At 43.4% G+C, this 19,494-nt stretch overlaps 1 protein-coding gene across 11 annotated transcripts in view; it reads right to left on the bottom strand.

Annotated features, from left to right (window-relative positions):
* The window catches only part of ZMYND11 (zinc finger MYND-type containing 11), a 133,668-nt gene extending 116,854 nt beyond the window's left edge, over nt 1-16,814 (bottom strand). For 7 of the 11 annotated variants that reach the window (XM_060659418.3, XM_060659427.3, XM_078450512.2 and 4 more), the window contains exon 1: nt 15,812-15,945. The gene's annotated coding sequence lies outside the window, so the exon portion shown is untranslated. The other 4 variants (XM_060659421.3, XM_060659420.3, XM_060659419.3 and 1 more) reach the window with 4 other exon arrangements.
* Nucleotides 16,815-19,494: the final 2,680 nt, after the last annotated feature.

Here is a 19,494-nt window from a genome sequence, read left to right as displayed (position 1 = left end):
ACACTCAATACTGTACATAGTAGCTGATCCTTAATAACAGAAAACAACAATTAATTATAAAATTCAGTTTAAAAAAACTTAAAACTCTCTATAATATCCTCTTCTACCACCAAAAAATATCAAAGAAATGTCAGATTATATACTGCCAAGTTTCAAGTATCAATGAAAAGATCTGTACCTACATAACCTAAAATATTAATATGAAGGTATTTTTTGTTTGTATTCCTAATCTGACTCAAACTACTTTGTGCTTTTACTAGGTAGGTACTCGGAGTCATGTGCTGGATAGTGATGAAAATGCAGACCATACTATGCTGTCTCGCAAAAGAATATAATCCACCAATCTACCTCCAAATGTATGGTTTTCACACTATCTAAACGTGACAGCACTAGTTGTTTTTTCTTTCTAATTTAAATAAGTCTTTAAGCTAAAGTATGTATCATATCTGATTATATTTATCTTAAGAAATTAATCACCTGACAAGGAAAAAAGCTTTTCCAAAGAGTTACTGTTACAGGACTCATAAGTAAAACAACTAAAATACAAAAACAGTTTATCCTTATTTAAAAACAAGACATGTAAGAACTGTTGAGTCATGATATTGTACACCTGAAACTAATAGAACACTGTATGTTAACTATACTGGAACTTAAAATAATTAAAAACAAGATGTATAAATCTTCCAAATAAGTATGATTTTTTTTTTATGTTTTTAATTTATTTTTGAGAAAGAGTACAGGGAAGGGGCAGAGAGAGAAGGAGGCAGAGGATCTGAAGTGGGCTGTGAGCTGTCAGCACACAGCCCGACGCGGGGCTCAAACCCATGAACCATGAAATCACGACCTGAGCTTGTCAGCTGCTTAACTGACTGAGCCACCCAGGTGCCCCTGATGATGATTTTTTTTTAAGCACTAAAATTTCCTTAAAGCAAGGTGACTGGCAATCAAACATCTATCAGACACAGCCTAGCTGCTTAGACAGCATGTAGAGATAGCAAACACGTTTCCCTAATAATCCAGGGTCGTCGCCATGCACAGAGACACCTACCTACCTACCTACCTACCTCGGGGTGTCACAGAGCAGGCGTCTATGCTGTGGGGCTCTTAGCAGAATCCCTGACGTCTACCCACTAGACGCCAATAATTTCTCCTAAGGCATGACAGTCAAAAATGTCCCAGGTCTCCAGACATTGCCACATGTCCTGTGGTGAGCTCATGTTGCAAATCAGACATGCTTTTTACATATGTGCGCTTGACTTTTGTTAATTTTCTATCTCCTCCCTTACTGTTCACCACTGACCCACTAACCTCTTCCCAGTATGCATGTTTCTTAAAAGATGCACTTTTCCTTTAAAAGCTGTTTCAAATATCCACCAAATATCAGACCACCACCCTGATGACAGATGGTTTCCCAGGGTCATGCTGTAAGAGGGTAGGAGTTCTCCTCTAAATAAAGGGTATGAGTTTTTAGATTTCTAACCACTATGGATATCAGTTAGCCTCTCTAGATTTTTGGTCTTTTCACTCTTTTTTAAGTTCTCTCTGTATGCCCAACATGAGGCTCGAACTCACACTCCCAAGATCAACAGCCACACGTTCCAACGACCCTTGTTTTCATTTTCAGTCAAAAACAAAGGTGCAAAAATTGTATCCTGTCTTATTGTGCTTTTCTTACGATTGCCACTGAGGCCAAATAGGTCTTCCTTTTTTTAACATGTGTAACCCTTTTCTACACAAGTGCTCATCTGTGTTCTCTGCAGATAAAACTACTAGGAAAAGATGTCCAATTAAAGGAAGTCAAAACAAGAGGAATTTTCTCATATTTCACTTGTAGCCATGAACTTTCAGGTAAAAATAAAAGATACAAACATGAAACGAACATAAAAACCCTGACACAGAAAGACTTCAGATACCTACCTACGGCAGATTCTCATCATTTGTAGAACTCACACGTGTGAACTCCCCTCTTGCTGAAATCCGTACCTGTGGCCGCAGTCACTCAGGACAGGACACTTTCCCCGCTCCCATTCCGCCTCCTGTTCCAGCCCAGACAGTAAACAGTGCCCTTTCTGCGGTCTACTTAATGCATGGTTTTTGCATTTCTGCGCGCTGTTGGTGATCTCCCAGCTTGAACAGTCTAAGCGAGGGCTCCTGAGCACAGCAGGCTGTGGCTGCCTCACGGAGAGGGTGCACGTGTCAGGTAGGCCTCATTCAGGCAGCCGGTCACAGGGCTGTCCCTAACAACTCACCTGCCCCGTCACCCAGAACCAGGCAGGAGAAGTGCGCCCACTCGTGCCTGAGGCTACTCCAGAAAGTGCTACGGTAACATCTACGGTGCTCAAAAGATGGAAAAGCAGCTGCGTTCATGGATCCAGGAGGTGATAACAGATCAAAAAGTGTAGCGGACGGCATTGTTCTGAGGTGAAAGTCCAAGAAATTTACAGTCCAGTTACCTGGGGTCAAGAAAACGCTAGACCCTCCTCAGGTAGTGCTGGCTGCCTGCCAGGTTTCAAAAAGTGACACCATATGAAAAAAGGTTAAATTTGCCTGCATATACTGGCTTGTTTTATAAGGATTTTAGCAAATGACACTGTAGAACAGAAATGGCATTTCGGGTTACAAAAACGTGAGCAGAGGGCTAGCAGGAACGTAACCCTGTGTTTTTCCCTCAGAAGCAAAGGATCAATGTTGGTGAATTCCCTGTCTGTGGTGACCTGACATAACATTACTATGAATAAAAAGATGGACTATAATTATAATAAAATGTAATCTTTACTTTTCAGAGGTTTTAAATAGTCATTTTTGTAACATGATAAAGTGAACATCCTGCAAACCATTTTAAGCAGGGAGATGAAGAAAACCAAAGCTTTTATGAGCTTTCCAGTTAGATATACAGCCAAGGCTGATCACTGCCACCATGGCAGAGTATTCCCTGTCCTATAACTCACTCATAACATTATTTCCTAACAAGTCAGTTAAAATGACATGATCACGGTCTTTCAGGAACTTAAAAAACTATGAACAGGGTCATAATGTTTGTGTCGAGAATTATTTTTTGAAGCCATTATTTACAACACAGCAACCATACCAGCCCATGCTAAGTTAGCCAAAAGGCGTTGTTTCTCAAATATTTTTTTCCAAGAGGAATCTGTCATAATTTGCAGACTGTACACTGGTAAACATCAACTTTGAAGGACACATAACAATTCTGTACTTCAGAAGCGACAGAGTATGAACTATTTAGGTACACATCAGCACTGTGCTAAGGAGTTCAACAGCAGAGGGACAACAGGAAGGTCCATGTCATCCGCTGTAGAGAGCTTATACTACAGGTAACACCTATCGCCCAATAAATGTTTGAATGAAGGGTCACCTCGGTGGCTCAGTCAGTTAAGCATCCAACTCGGTTTCAGCTCGGGTCATTATCTCACAGTTCCTGGGTTTGAGCCCCATGTCAGGCTCTGCATTGATAGTGTGGAGCCTGCTTGGGATTCTCTCTCTCCAGCCCTCCCTGACTTGCTAGCACACGCTCTTTCTCTCAAACTTTAAAACAAATAAATCTTTGAAGGAATTTAATCGGTTTATATAGACCTCTCTTTCTTCCTAATACGTTTGCCTATAAAATATCATCTCTTTAATGCATGAAATTAGACCAAACTTTGCAGGTGAACTTTTCCACTGTGTAGATTCTGATTACATGACACTCAATGAGAATTTTTTAAAACCCTTGGGGCGCCTGGGTGCCTCAGTCAGCTAAGTGTCCGACTTCGGCTCAGGTCATCATCTCCCAGTTCATGAGTTCGAGCCCCACATCGGGCTGTGTGCTAACAGCTCAGAGCCTGGCGCCTGTTTCAGATTCTGTCTCTCTCTCTCTGCTTCTCCCTGGCTCTGTCTCTCTCTCAAAAATAAACATTAAAAAAAAAATTTTAAACCCTCAATTATTTAGCAGTCCACTTAAGGATCTTTTACTCTCATGAAGGAGCAAATCTTATTTTACTGTACGTGAATTTTATTATAATGAATGACAAGAGGAGAACTAAGAAGTTACGGGACCATTTTGCAGCTCACAGATCGCAAACACACAAAGCAGGGGGAGACAGTGGCACGCGGGCTCCCGGCACGCACTCTTGCAACAGCGGCAAACATCGAGAAAAGAATGCATTTCAGCTGACATCTAACCTCTGAGCAGGCCTGGGTAATACACATTCTTGTCTTGTTTTTTATATTGAATTGATGTAATAAACATATCAAAGCTTATAATATCTTTGAATTCCATGTTTTATTACATCTTCCAGAAACTATGAAATCTTAACCACTACCTTACACATAGCAAAGTGTATGGCAACAGAGGACACAGACAACAACAGACACTGATGAGCACTTTCCACAGCTGAAGTGCCAAATACCCGTTATTTTAATACAACCTCTGTTCCTGAAGTACTCTCAGTTTTAGTTTGGTTAAAATGTGTTTCCTGCAACCCTGAAGAAAGGTGTCAAAAAAGGTTTGGTCTCATTCACATTTCTGGCCTGTGCTTAGTAACTCCTAGGCCACTGTGTTAAGAAGGATTTTAACCTGTAAACTTACAGGTTATTGGGAACGAGGGGGAGGGGAGGCAGTCCCCAGGAAACTACAAGAAGCATGTAATTATGAACCGTGGTTAATGAAGGCACATTGTTTTCTAAAATAATCCCATCACATCAGCATTAGAAATGGCTGCAGCCAGACATGCCCAGGGGGCTCCATCAGTGGAGTGTGTGCAGCTCTTGATCTCAGGAACCTCTTGATCTTAGGGACTGAGTTCAAGGCCCACGTTGTACATACTTTAAAAAAAAAAAAAAAAAAAAAAAAGTATGGGGCGCCTGGGTGGTTCAGTCGGTTGAGCGTCCGACTTCGGCTCAGGTCATGATCTCGTGGTCTGTGAGTTTGAGCCCCACGTCAGGCTCTGTGCTGAGGGCTCAGAGCCTGGAGCCTGCTTCCGATTCTGTGTCTCCCTCTCTGCCCCTCCCCCGCTCATGCTCCATCTCTCTCGCTGTCAAAAATAAACATTAAAAAATACTAAAAAAAAAAGTATGGAAGCACTTTGGAAGAGGTTGTGGTCCCTCATCTCTCCCTGAAGAAGTGACATTTAACCCAAAGCCTCCAGACATTTAAAATTAGCCAGCAAGGCTGAAGCAAAGAGTAGCATCAAAGGTGGTACTGTGTGCATGAGCCAGACTGCAGGGAGGGGCTTCATAAGCCATTATGAAGGATTCGAGACTATAACGTAAGACACTGGGAAGTCACTGAAGAATTGTCCAGCCAAAGAAAGCGATTAGTTCCCCAACAGCTTTTTGGCTCGGAGGGTTATTCAGTATCAGTCATAGTAATTCCACCCTCCTCACTTCTACTTCTAGGACAGATGCCCTTGCCCCTAAAAAACAGCCTCCTCCTTCTCTGAGTATCAGTAGTTCTAGACGTGATGCAGCCATCTTGCAACCATGAGGGACACTAGTCTCAGAATAAAGCTGCTGCTGGGGGCAGGGGTGACTGCACAAGGGAAAGACAGGCCTCCAAGCTGCTGACAGGATGACCCACAGTCCGTCCTATCCCTGGACTTCCAGTGTGAGCCACGGTCTTCTCCGAGTTTGAACTGAAAGCATCTAAGCTGATACAGTAACTACCACCATGTTGATGATAACAGACCATGAGCAGGGATGAGACTCTGGAGGGAGCCAGGCAGGAAAAGAACAGGGTTCCGAGGGCAGAGCACAGGGGCACCTCACATTCACTTCTAGGCAGAAGAGCATCTTGGGGGTGCAGGGGTGGCTCAGTCGGTTGAGCGTCTGCCTCCTGATTGCGGCTCAGATCCTGATCCCAGGGTTGTGGGATTGAGCACAGTCTCCCTCTAAAATAAAGAGGAGAAAGAGGAGAAGAAAGGGCAGCAGCATCTGGCAAACACAGAAGCAGCAGTCAGAAATGCTCAAGAGAAGCTCAAGAGCGTGGCATTTCAGAAACCAAGGAGGGGATGGTCAACCGTGCCTCACAACCACAGAATGAAGCCCGACAGGTCACGTCACCGTGACCTCGCTGGAGCAGCTTCAATCACCCGATGGTGGAGGACACTGGACCAGAAGAAGTGGAGAAACGAAAGGGGAAACGGTTCTTTTGACGGGTGCTCAGAAAGGTTAGTACAGGAGAAAAGAAAACCAGAGCAGGTGTGCAGTTCAGCACGATGTCTGCTGCTCTGTGTTATTCTGTGATGGTGGGAGATGTCACATGTGTCTGACAGCAGGTGAGAGGCTTCTGGAGGGCAGATGTGCAGGGCACAGGTGAAGAGGACGGCAGGTGCAGCATGTTACTTCCCACACAAGCCTGCTCTCGCCCAGGAGAAAGGGCTCTAGTAAGTCAGGACAGAAAGTGGAAAATGAGCTCAGCTGAGAAATCCAGCAGGATTTAGAGCCCAGATGGTGGTGTAGTGCCTACAGTACGCAGGCAGTCTTGCCTACCTCCACGTGCCATGTACAGCACCATACCAGGAATTATACCAAAATCTCCGTCAGGGTTCTCAGGTCAAGGAACTGGCAAGACGATTATGGGGTAAAGTTTAAATAAAAACAAGCAACAGAATACGAACCAGCTGAGGCTAATGCAGTTCAACTGAGGGACAAACCACTGACGGCTGGCAGTAAGGTGGAGAAGACGAGACTCGGCGGAGAACGTAAATGCCCACAAACTGTCAAGTAAATTTTGAGTTGACTTCACCATTGGCAGTGGAATGAGGAAGTGAAAGGTGGATACCCAACCAAAGGTTACAAACTATTATTAATATTAACCAATATACTTGCTCACTGAAAACAAGCAAAACAAAAACAAAAACCCACTGTTGGAAGGATAAACAATTACTGGCTAAAGAAGTTTTACATAAAGCACAGCAGGGCATAAGAGTGGACTCCAAAATTTCCTGAATGACAGGGTTGTTGTAGTCCCCAGGGGAGAAAGTGAAGGACACGTTCACAGAGACTTCCGTGCACTGCCTGGTAACAGATTCCAGGCCTCAGCGCAGGGAAGAGACCAGAAGCAGAGCCTCCCGCCACCCGGGGTCCAAGACACGGAGGGCAGATGCTGCAACAGCCAGCGTTCAGTTCAGCATTTCACTTGAAAGAATTCAGATTTTTCTCAATTACTTCCTATAAATCAAACTTCCTGTGATCCCGCTCCTATTATTTACTGTATTTAGAATCATTCTAGGAAGCGGCACCTCTACTGAAGAACAAACACTGACTCCCGGTCCTACACCCGTCTAACATCCCCACTCTATTCTTCAAGGTGAAACTCTAGAAGACGATGCTATTTAAAATACAATTCATATGAAGTTGGTTAGAAACCACTCACAAAATATCTTAGGCCTTCTAACCAACTTCGAATCAATAGCATGATACAAAGATTTTATTGCTGTAAAGCCTAGGATATTTTGTAAGTGGTGTCTTTGTAACACTAGCTTGCAAGGGGCTATGTTCTAACATTTTTCATGTCAGCATCTCCATTTTGCTCTCTATGGTCCATATTAAGAATTGAGGTAGAAAATACCAGTTCACTAACACCAAACATTATTGAACACTCACAGGGTAATACTGACGTGGGTGCTACTAGACTTTTACCTGGGACTTGACAGTCTCAATTTGTCCTAAGGTACAGTATTCAATCTAGTAAATATTAAAACTTACTAGTTTGATGAAGGTTATTTATATACCATTGTACCAGAGAGCCATGGTTGGATTGACTATGGGCACTCAGCAGAACTTACTTTCTTTGGCTGTGAATAAATGGGATACAACTGTTTTATTCTAAATTGTAGTTGAAAGAAACTGAGATAAGATTAAAAGTGCTATTGCTGGTACTACAAAAACATTACTAAATTGGTTAGTTCTTCTGTCTACAACAGATATTTCAAGAGAATCCTTTTAAATTTAAATGGTTGACATTGATGTGGTCACTGATGTGATGTATGTTGAGAAGGAATATTAATTTCAACAATCACCTTGCAACAATATCATCATGGAGAGACCTGACTGCCTGAGGTCCGCCTATGGAAAATATATGTACTTTTACTTTAGTCAAATTACTTTTCAGTGTCTGATTTCTTAATTTTATGTATTTGAAATCTTGTGAATTAAGAATATCTATAAATATATAGATATTTAAAACTTTATGATAATAAATGTAATTCAGCAACACGATTCAGCAATTTTCTTTTCAGGGGCGCCTGGGTGGCTCAGTCGGTTAAGCATCTGACTTTGGCTCAGGTCATGATCTCACGGTTCATGAGTTTGAGCCCCACATTAGGCTCTGTGCTGACAGCCCAGAACCTAGAGCTTGTTTCGAATTCTGTATCTCCCTCTCTCTCTCTGCCCCTTCCCTGCTCACACTCTCTCGGTCTCTTAACAATAAATAAATATTTTTAAAAAAAATTTATTTTCAGAACAAGATAGTTAGGTACATCAAATTTATATATTACTTTGTAATGGTAAAGGCTCTAAAAAAATTTAAGCTACTTCAATTCTATACCTCCTTTTTTCCCCACAGGACACACAAGAGAATGTGATGTTATATTAACCCTCTGTGTGAATTTTTGCCTTATTAAACATTGTGCCTCATTTTATTAAAAGTGTTCTCTTGGGGGAAAAAATGCAATTCTAACAACAGCAATTTAATAATTGCTTTTGAACATATCTGGTACTCTAAAACTGAGAAAATTATTTATAGGTAAGAAAATATGACAACACACTCTAAAAGCTGTGTGTTGTCACATGATGTAGAACTAGAAAAAGCAGTAAGAAGCCGGGGACCAGTAGGAAATGAAGTGTGCACAGGGCTGCTTCCTCCCCATCTAAAAACCAGCTGCCGTGTACCCTGGCTTCTACAGAAGTAGGGAGCCAAGAGAAAGCCTAACTTTAAACTGGCTTCGTGGTTGTTCAGCTTCGTGGTTGTTTCAGGTTGTTCACCTGAAAATAATGGGGACTAGAAGCTAGTTCTAATAATCCTCAGAAAATAAAATTTAACTTTCAAATTATTCAAACAGAAGTTTCTTACCTGAAACAATCCAACATGACTAGAGATTACAAGAGACTTCTTAAAATTGTGTTAATACAGGTGTGCAGAGTAGTAACCTAAGAAGGTATTTCAAAAAAGAGAAAACAGGTTTTTGACATTACACATTAAATGTTTTAAAATATAAGAAATATGTAGAGGTACCTGGGTGGCTCAGTTAAGTATCTAATTTCGGCTGGGGCCATGATCTCACGGTTCGTGGGATCGAGCTCCGCATCAGGCTCTGGGCTGACAGCGTGGAAATCTGCTTGGGATTCTTTCCTTCTGTCTCTCTGCCCTTCCCCCACTTGTGTGCACGTGCACACTCTCTCCCCCTCTCTGCCTCTCTCTCAAAAATAAACTTAAAAATAGGTTAAATTATAAGTACAATAGAAAAATAAATCACCTTAAACTTTATGTACTCTATAATTTAAAAAGACAACACCTCTAATGATAAATAAAATGCCTGAAAAATTAAATATGGTATGAGTGGAAATCCCAAATACATTAATCTCACTTGTTCCTACTGAAAGAATCGGGTAAAGGAGACGTGCTACATGTCAAAACCCAAAAATTAAGGACTTGATCTCCCAGACACCGTTTCTCAGGTGCATTTCTGAGACGGAAAAAAAATCAACAGGCAGATAAGAATCTACAAAAAAAACTAAAGAGTTCACAGCAGCTTTCAAGCCAACATGGTTTCCATGCTTACCCTTTCATTAAGCCTTCTTCCTAAAAATCTTTCTACAGCCATTAAATGGGAAAACCATGTTTAATATCCCACTCTAACATCCCTTCTGACGAGTATCAAGATGGTCTGGATCTGTGCAGGCTACAACTCCATTCATCTAGGTCTCTCTTCACCATATGGTTCTCATATTACTTTATTTTAGATAATAGTAAACACCTACTGAATTCTGAAGCCTCAGTACTTACAGCTACTTCCAAGAAATTAGCTACTTCCATCCAAATTGAACTTATTTAGCAAAGGGAATGCTAAAAGCTTCCTCAAGACAATGACTTTTCCCTCTCATATAGCAAGAACACTCTATTGTTGGAGTGAATTCTGAAAATTCTCAGACATTTCTCTTCTATATGTAAGTATTAAAATGAAGATTGTAAGTTGGCCCCAACACCTGCACCAAGTTATCTTCATAGTGTGACTGCCAATAGTGACAGCAAGACAATGAGCCAATCATTGATGCCTGCTCTCAGATTACTAGCTGTCATTTACCAGAGAGATTAGAATTAACCAGAACTTTGCATTTGGAAAGTTCTGATTACCAGGAGGTACCTAACAGTCCTTTCTTCCCACCTCCTACTTTTTGTAAGGAGAGTAGGCATAGTGTTAAATTCTTTTATTACTCTGTGCTTTTTCAGGATTATAAATGTACATTTGGTGGATGAAGGTATAACAGTAAAAAGAGCCCAGTAGTTGGTAGGTTTTAGGGAAACAGCAGCCAAATAGAGTATAAGTGTGGCAGTCATACACTTGAACTCAAAACCCATTTGATCATGTATGCTGTGTGACCTCTGGCACTGGTGCTTAACCCACTGGGTCCAGCTGTCTCCTTGTAAGTCACAGGGTACTTACAACTGTACTGTAGCAATGTAATTTATCATATAATCATACCGTAATAACACTTCTCTCCTTGTGCTGTAGCGAAGACTGAACCAGAGTATAACTGCCTAGTAAAGCAGGTGTTCACTAAGTGACACCTTAAGAAAACGGTGCTGCCACAAGCATGGTGTAGATGATAGAACCTTGTTTTCTAAAATTGTTTTTTTTAACGTTTATTTGTTTTTGAGACAGAGAGAGACAGAGCATGAACAGGGGAGGGTCAGAGAGAGGGAGACACAGAATCTGAAACAGGCTCCAGGCTCTGAGCTGTCGGCACAGAGCCCGACGCGGGGCTCGAACTCACGGACCGCGAGATCATGACCTGAGCCGAAGTCGGACGCCCAACCAACTGAGCCACCCAGGCGCCCCAGAACCTTGCTTTCTAAAACTGCCTGGAAGGTGAACTTCTCAAAGGACCTAATGTCAATACACAGCAAATTAAAATATATCTATGACAGATTCTCCTGCTATAAATCCCCGTATCTTCCTGATTAAAAAAAAAAAAAAAACAAAAACAAAAAACTTAGCATTTTTTAATCCCAATTGTGAGAATTAGCATTAGGTGACTAACTTTCCACAAATCCATTGGAAATTTTGAATATTTTTGTGTTTACATGATACATGCCTACCTAGGTAAGAAGATTCTTCCCTCGTTATATTTTAAATTTACTTAGCATGTAAGCATATCAAACTGGGGAAAATATTAAAATTTTTAAGCGGGTCTACCTTTCACTAAATACTTAGATAATATCTGAAGAACATAAAAAAGTATTAATCACAACAAAGTTGTTTTTAAAAATCCTCATGTGATGAACATAATAAAATCACAAAGTTACAAATCAGAATAAATCTGAAATCAGTGTTAAAACCTCAAAAGTAATCTTAACTCAAATGCAATATACTATTCCACAGCACCTATCCTTACTTTCTTCTGTCACCTTTCACTTGCTTCAGTAATTGTTACCTAGCAAGTGTCTAAAACATAAAGAACAATGTTTATGTTTCCATAAAGAACAATGTTTAATGAACGAGATATTAAAACATTCTACCTATTGTCAGAACATACAACATTTTAATGTAATCTTATGAAACAGTAATTATGGAGTAATGTGAACTACAAAAGCATTTATTTAAAACAAAGTTAGGTAACCTACTATATTTAAATATTACTCAGTTTACAAAATAAATAAACCACCACACAAGTTTTCATCAATACACATTTTTCCAATATAATGTGATCTGCGAGATATATTCCTCTCAACACTGAAGAACAGAGGAGTCCTAGGATGCCTGAAAAATGTGGACTTAACAGTATCCCGTTACCTTTGTAATTTCTTCAAATTCACGTAAAATTAGGCAAACATTTAACCTTTTACTACTGAATAGAAAATATAATACAATGAAAGACTAAATGTCTAAATGTTTATTAGTTCCACATAGATTAGTTGTAAAATTGAGGTAAATAAGTATCTAACAATATACTAAATGTCCCTACTAAATAATGAACTACTACACAAATACTTTTTAACGTCCAAGTAAACATAGACTATTTACACTTGTAAATAACTTTCACATTAAGTATAATACAGCATTTTCACAATAAACAACTTTTTAAGAATTTTCTGCCTGAAAAATTATTCGTAACAGGCACACACATGTGCGGTAAGATCTTTCCTTACGGCGGTTCGACATGTTTAAAATAATACAGCTAAGACTTGACTACTCAAAAAGACCATACTCTTGGGTATTTAGATTTGGATTGTTCTCTCCCTCCCATTAAGCTTCGTTTGTATCACTTTACCTCCTCTCACAGGGATCCTCAAACTTAGGTTCTACAGAGCACATTCTCTCACAAAACTCCTCGTTTGCCCACTTCTTGTTAAAGAGCCTACGCTGGAATGGGGTGTGGGAGGAGGTGGTGGGGCCTCTCATATTAAAACAAAGACTGCTGTGCTGTGGGATTTCTAAAAGTGGAACAGCATATGTAAAGGACTTTGCACAATGGCTAAGACTCAATGAATATACACCATTTGGTTCATATTATTATGGTATTCATTTATGTGATGAACTTGTAGATACCAAACGTTTCAAAAATCAAGACCAAAACCACTGATGATACAGAGAACCTTTAGATCACTAATGACTGTCACGAAATCACTGCACCAAAGCAGATTTGTTTTTTAAATTTTGACGCCACCACAAAAAGAGTAACTTAAAGTTACTGCTCAATACATACAGGTAAAAATTAAACTCAATTATTTTTTACTTGTCAAAATTCTAGTAAAGATATTGGTGAAGGTTATGAATTCCTCTTCCAAAGGAAGAGATGACAAGCAGTTATTCTTTATTCAGAAAGTCCTTCTGCTTCAAGTAAATATAAAACATACGACCTGAAGCAGTTACAGACAGGGTGACAGATGTGAGAAAAGAGAAAATGATTCACTGATTACCAACAGTTACAACAAGACCTCACACCGTGTACTTCAGCTACCCAGACTCTTCATCAAAGATACAGAAGTCAGGATAGGTGGGTGCCAGGCACGGGGGGAGGCAGGTAGGGAGTCAGTGTTTGTATGACTGGATTTTAAGTTTTACAAAATGAAAAGAACTCTGGAGATGGACAGTGGTGATGGCTGCACAATAGTGTGAATTTAATATCACCAGACTATACACTTTAAAATTAAGATGATAAATTTTGTTATGTATACTTTACCAGTAAAAAAAAAAAAAAAGAGTAAAAGCAAAAAAAAGTAATGATGAAAAGACCCTTAACACTGCTTCAAGTAAATGAACCACAAGGACTACAACAAACAAATGCTTATTTTCCAACTTTCTGAAATGACTAAAGTTGAAAATACAGATTCCGAGGTGCACAACACCACAAATCGGTAAACAAGACACATGTGAGCACGATGTGCTGTAATTTCAGAGCTTCTCTCCTGTACACATGAGTTTAAATTATTAGCCTGAATTTTACTCAACTGAACTGAATTAGTCTAATCACTATTAGACTATTGTGCACCCATAGGTCTATGAGGTAGGTACAATTACTATCATTCCTGTATTCCAGATGGGGAAACTGAGACCAGGCATGGTAAGTGTAATTAATTTGCCTGCTGTTACTTTGACAGAGGAGATTCAGACCCAAGTCATCTGGCTCAGGGATCATTTTGCTATGCCACCTCTCTGATCTAAATGACCAAAAAAAAAAAAAAAAATCTAATCACCCTATTAAAAAAAGTTCAGTGTTAAGTCCAAGTTAAGGTTTTCAAACAGTGAAAAGTGTTTAGCTATCATAAGGCAAAGTCTGACCATTAACTCCATTTTTTTTTTCCAGATACACCCTCTTTACCTAAATGACATTTACTATGTAGAATTTAATGGATGGATAGTAAAGGAAGGTAAAGGAAATAGGACGCCAAAGGTTTAGGTCTTTAAGCAATATGAAGGCAGCATCTGATACCTCTATTACAAAAGCCGGAATTCTTCATTAACTTAAAATCTCAAGGTATGCCAAAATGCATGGGTGTCTCTATTACAGTGCTCGTGAGAGAATTACCTGAACAACCCCTAAGGAAAAAGGGGTAGAGTTAGGAAAGAGTTTACATAAACACGTGTCAATTCAAGGAAATCGGAAAAAAGACACCCCACTCCAAGTACCAACATAACCAGGTCCCAGGAATATTCAGCATGAGCTCAGAAGCGAAAATTAACATTTTAAGTGATCGTCCTCTGTAAATCATTTACAGGTGTATTTAAACACGTTGCAACAGGTAACTGCAGAAATAAATTGCCCACTTTACAGAATGTGAAAGGGAGATTCAGTTTTCTCATGAACATCTATGGGGAGAAAGTACCATGTAAAAGACAGAAATCCTCTGTTAACCACAGGTAGAGTTAAGAAAAAAAAAAATAAATTGATTCTCTCATAAACACATCCCACATCTCCTACTCTTTGAATCTCTAGCCTAACCATCCTATAAAGAATCCACCAAAAATGACCATAACCAGCGCCAATTCGCCAAAGACGTGGAAAATAACATGCCTGTACAAAATTCATATTCTATCTAATTACTGTACAAATTAGAATTCAGAAAAACCAAAGGTGACAGTGCTTACCAGAAAGCAAACTTTTAAAGTACAACCAAGACTGTCTCCTCAATAACTTCCAACCTTTAGAGTCAATGACCCCAAAACCCGAAAAGGTTATGCATCCCACATTTAGTAAGCTACAACTACTTCATTTCTCACTTTAAAACAAAACAAGCCTTTTACTTTCTGCTTTTCAACAGACCAAATTCTTTTTAGGCAGGCTTACTGTAGGATGCAAAACACCGGATGAAGCGGACCTAAGGGCCCAGGACCTAAACCTCGGGGCACCCGTGGGTCCCTCCAACCTGCAGGCACCTGCCCTGAGCGCCCAGCCAGACCCGGGCCCAGGGCCCACGAACACCGCACCGCGGGTCGCACGGGGGTGGGGGTGGGGGGCGCGAGGGGCCGTCCACGTGGAAGCCGGGGTCCCGGGCGGGCCTGCAGTCGGCGGCCCCGCTCCGGACGCCGCGCCGAGGCCCGGGAGGACCTGTTGAGGAGACGGAGGCCTGGCGGCCGCCGAGGCTACCCCACAGAACGCGGACCCGGCCCCGCCTGGGTCCTCGGGGCCCGCCCTGCCCCGGCCGCGGCCGCCGCCCTCCAACAACGAGCCGCGACGGCCAGCGCGCCGCCGCCCTCCCCCACTCACAGGGCCGCGCATCCGCGGACCCCGGCCCGAGGGCCCCAGGCCTGGCCGCGCGGGAAGGGCCGGCCCGGCGGGCGGCGCTCACGCGACTCCCCGGCTTCCGGCCCGAGCAGGCCCTGCACGGTCCTCCTGCTGCGGCCCGCCCCTCCCGGACCCGCCGAGGGCGAGGGGGCGCGGGCGGGATCCCCGCAGGCCCCGCCGCCCCCGCCCGCCTGCACAAAGCCCGGCGGGCCACTCGGGGCGGTTCTCGGAGGGCGGGCGGCGAGCGCACCGCGCCGGCGGCCCGAGAGGCTGCAGCCGGGGCCGGGCTCCACAAAGCGACGGCGCCACCGCTCGGACGCCCCCGCCCGCGCCCCGCGCCCCGCGCCGCCGCGGCCGAGTCTCCCACCATTATGCTCCGGTCCTCGCCGCCGCCGCCGCCGCCGCCGCCGCCGCGCCCGGCCCTCCCCCTCCGCGCCCGGCCCCGCCGCCGCCGCGCCGCCTCCTTCCCGCCGCCGCCGCCTCCCGGGCCCAGGCCTGCGGGGCGCGGGGGGGGGTGGGGGGGAGGCTCCCCGCCTCCCGGCCTCCGCGCCGCCTCCGCGCCGCCTCCCCGCCCCGCCGCCGCCTTCCTGCCGGGCCTGCCCGCCGGCTTCGCGGGCCCGGCCTCCGCCTCCCCGGGCCCCCGGCTCCCCGCCGCCCTCCCCGACTCCGCGCTTCAGGGGCGCCATGTTGACAAGCCACCGCCGCGGACACCCGCGCGTTCCCGGCCGGGAAGGCGCGGCGGCCGGACCGGGAACTCGGGGGGCCCGCCGCCGCCCGCACTTACGGGGTCTCGGCGCCGCGCGGCAGGCCTGGGGGCGGGAAGTTGGGGCGCCGCCGCCGGGGAAAGTTTGCGTCCTGCGAGGCCGCGGCGCCGCTCACATGGCGGTGGGTGCGCGGGGCGGCCGCTCGCCCGGCCCGGCCTCCTCCACCTCCGCCCGCCCGCCCCCGGACTTTATTGTGTGGCCGGGCCGGGCGGGCCGCGCGGGGTGCGGGCCGCGCGGGGGAGCGGGCCGCGGGGTGCGGGCCGCGGGCTCCCTCCCGGCCGAGCCGGCGCCGCGCACGCCCACACCCACCTTCCCTCGGTCCTGTCCTCGGCGCCTGTCTCCGAATTTGCTTCAGCATATTCTTACATATCCACACATGCACTCGAGAGCAGCACACACGTGAAGGCTACGTACGTGCGGGCACGCGGGAGCCGGCGGCCCAGCGCACAAAGCGCCCGGCGCTCGCAGCATCGTCAGGCTCCGACCTGCGGGGCTGGGGGCGAGGCGGCCGCGTCTGCTCCGGTGGGCCGCGCGCCCGCAGGGCCGCCGGCTCCCGCAGGTCGGCAGATCCCGCGAACGTGCGGGCGAGGTCTTTCCAGCTCGGCCGTCAGAAACAATTGCTGGGAGGTGCTAGATTCCTCGTTCCAGGCGCGCACAGCCAGGACTGCGAGAGGAACAGGACCACCCGTTGTCCACCTGGCTACACCCGTACAGGTGTAAGGAGAAGTATCTGTTTCAGTTTGTAATCCTACATCTAACCAGAGGAGATCCCAGTGGATGCTTTACTGAGACTCAGAGATAAACAGACTTTTACAGATTTCACATATTCTCCATAATGACCTTTCTCCGGTAGGACTTTGGAAGGAAGACCGACCTATCAGCCAAAATTTCTTACTCTGGTTCTCCTTGTACATATGTACTGAAAATCACTAGGAAGAGACCGTTCAAGAAATTTAAGGATTCTAATCCAATTTATCAATCTTCTTTCATACCTGGTCGCTAAGGCTAAGAATTTGGAAATGGGTAGTACTTGAATAGGTGTTCTATGATGCACACCACTCAAGGAAACAGTCTTTCCACACTCAACCCTGGATCTGATGCATCTCACAGAGTTTTTGGTTAGATCAAGAGATGTCACAAAATAATTTTAAATCATTTTTACAGATTAATATATGTCTTTATGATCCAGGAGAGGAATTAAATGGTGTCAGAAAAAAATCAAGTCATACCTGATATTTAAACACTGGCCCAGATATTCTAACAATGAACAGCTTTAAATCATCTTTTTTTTTTTTTTTTTTAAGTCATCTATAAAATAGAGGACTGCATGGTTCTGTGTATTTCCCGGAGGCTGCTCAAGTAAGACAAATTCATGTATGTGTAAAAAAGGAAGCTTACCTTTTAGGAAAGAAGTGACTGCATGATTCCACATTTTCCTCCAGTTAAGTTCAGGCATCTTTTCAGTGTTCATACTCAGATCTTATCTCTCATTCTATCTAATCTAAGTTAGTTTATCCTCAAATTCCCAAATAGTTTATCCCCAAACTCCAAATTTGGACAATTCCCCAAATTGCCTAGAATTTAGCCCTTGGTTCCATTTTCCCTTCAGAACAGTTTCATTTACCTCATTTTTCTCTCAGCTGAGTGAATATGGAGGAGGGGATATGGTCTGAGCCAATGGTTTGGTGTCAATAATTTAAGTTTGGGGGTGGGGGGAGGGAGTTGAGGAAGACCCAGAATACCAAAATAGTTATTTCCATACAACTCAGATTATACCATGAATTTACCATCTGACTGCAAAGAGAGGGCAAAGGTGTCAGAGAAGAGGGGAGAAGGAAGAGCAGCCAGCCATAAGGAGTGGTTTGCATCAACTAGGACATGTTTCAGAGATTTAGCACCTCCCAAGGAAGGACCCACAACAGGCCTAATCCTTCCCAAATCCTACCACCAGTTTCTACCCTTAACTAATACTTGACCTGATCAGCGTATTGCTTTGTCCAGCTTCTGCTTTAAGAAATATTATTTGAATAGAAAAGGCATACATTATCCAACAACTTAATGTGGAAATTTTGTCTCTTCAAAAAATACATCAAATTATATCCTTACCTTGCACTAAAAAAACCCAAATGACCTAAATGTCATTGTAAAAACTAAAAATCATTTTTCAATAGGTTCAAGAAACTATAGGTGGATATTTGTAATATTGAAGGTGAATAAGAATATGAGACCTAAAGCAGTGATTTTTATAAAAAAAAATGAGTAGTAAATTTGGCTGTATAAAAATTTATGAACCCTGTAAGTCCAAACCAAATACAGACCTACTTAATACGCCCATGGGAGCTACAACTTTTATACCTCTAAAGAGTTTCTCTAATATCCTCCTTCCTGCTTTGTTCACCTACGAGGACCAATTCCAATTTCTTGGGACTGGTAGGGTTGGGGCTACTTCACAGCTATAGCCTTGGGGTCTCCTGTTGAGTTCTTGCCTCAGAGTGTTCCCGGTTTGCTAGCATGTAGCAATAATGAGTCCAGGGAGGTGCTACTGAAATGCATTGCTTTTATTTATTTTGCCTTTTTCAACATAATAGTTTTGCATTAAAGATTGTTTTGCATTAAAGATTGACATATAAATATTGAGTACTGTATATACGCTTTCAGAACGTAGTCTTAAGTATATAATGCAGAATAACTAACTGTATGAAAAAGCTTCAGGAATGCAAATGAACAGCACAAAATAGAGAAACTGGTAAGTAGAAGTATTACATTGTGTTACCTTAAGTAACGTAAACGAGTGAAATAGACAGGTCTCAATGAGACTTGGTGTTTTTCATGAATGGGGACTCCAGAATACATAGCATATATTTTGATTTAAAGTAATAGTAACTACATTTTCAACTTACAAGAATTTTTTTTCAATAACAGATTACCCTTGTAAGTGGAAAGACTGTGCAAGTAAAATTTAAAAAGCAAACAAACTAGTACTATATATATATGCAAGAAATGAGAACTAGGGTAATAGCTCTTAGATATAAAAAGCTACTTCACATCAGTAAGATATACACCAACATATAGGCACCTGGGTAGTTCAGTTGGTTGAGCATCAGACTTCAGCTCAGGTTATGATCTCACGGTTGGAGCCCCGAGTAGGGCTCTGTGCTGACAGCTCAGAGCCTGTGGAGCCTGTTTCGGATTCTGTGTCTCCCTCTCTCTCTGCCCCTTCCCCACTCATGCTCAGTCTCTCTCTCTCTCTCTCTCTCTCTCTCTCTCTCTCTCTCTCTCTCAAAAA

This window comes from Panthera onca, chromosome B4 (genome assembly GCF_046562875.1).
Source record: "Panthera onca isolate mPanOnc1 chromosome B4, mPanOnc1 haplotype 2, whole genome shotgun sequence".
NCBI classification, from domain to species: domain Eukaryota; kingdom Metazoa; phylum Chordata; class Mammalia; order Carnivora; family Felidae; genus Panthera; species Panthera onca.
The sequence above is the reverse complement of the archived record's forward strand: the minus strand, read 5'-3'. Positions and strand labels throughout refer to the sequence as shown.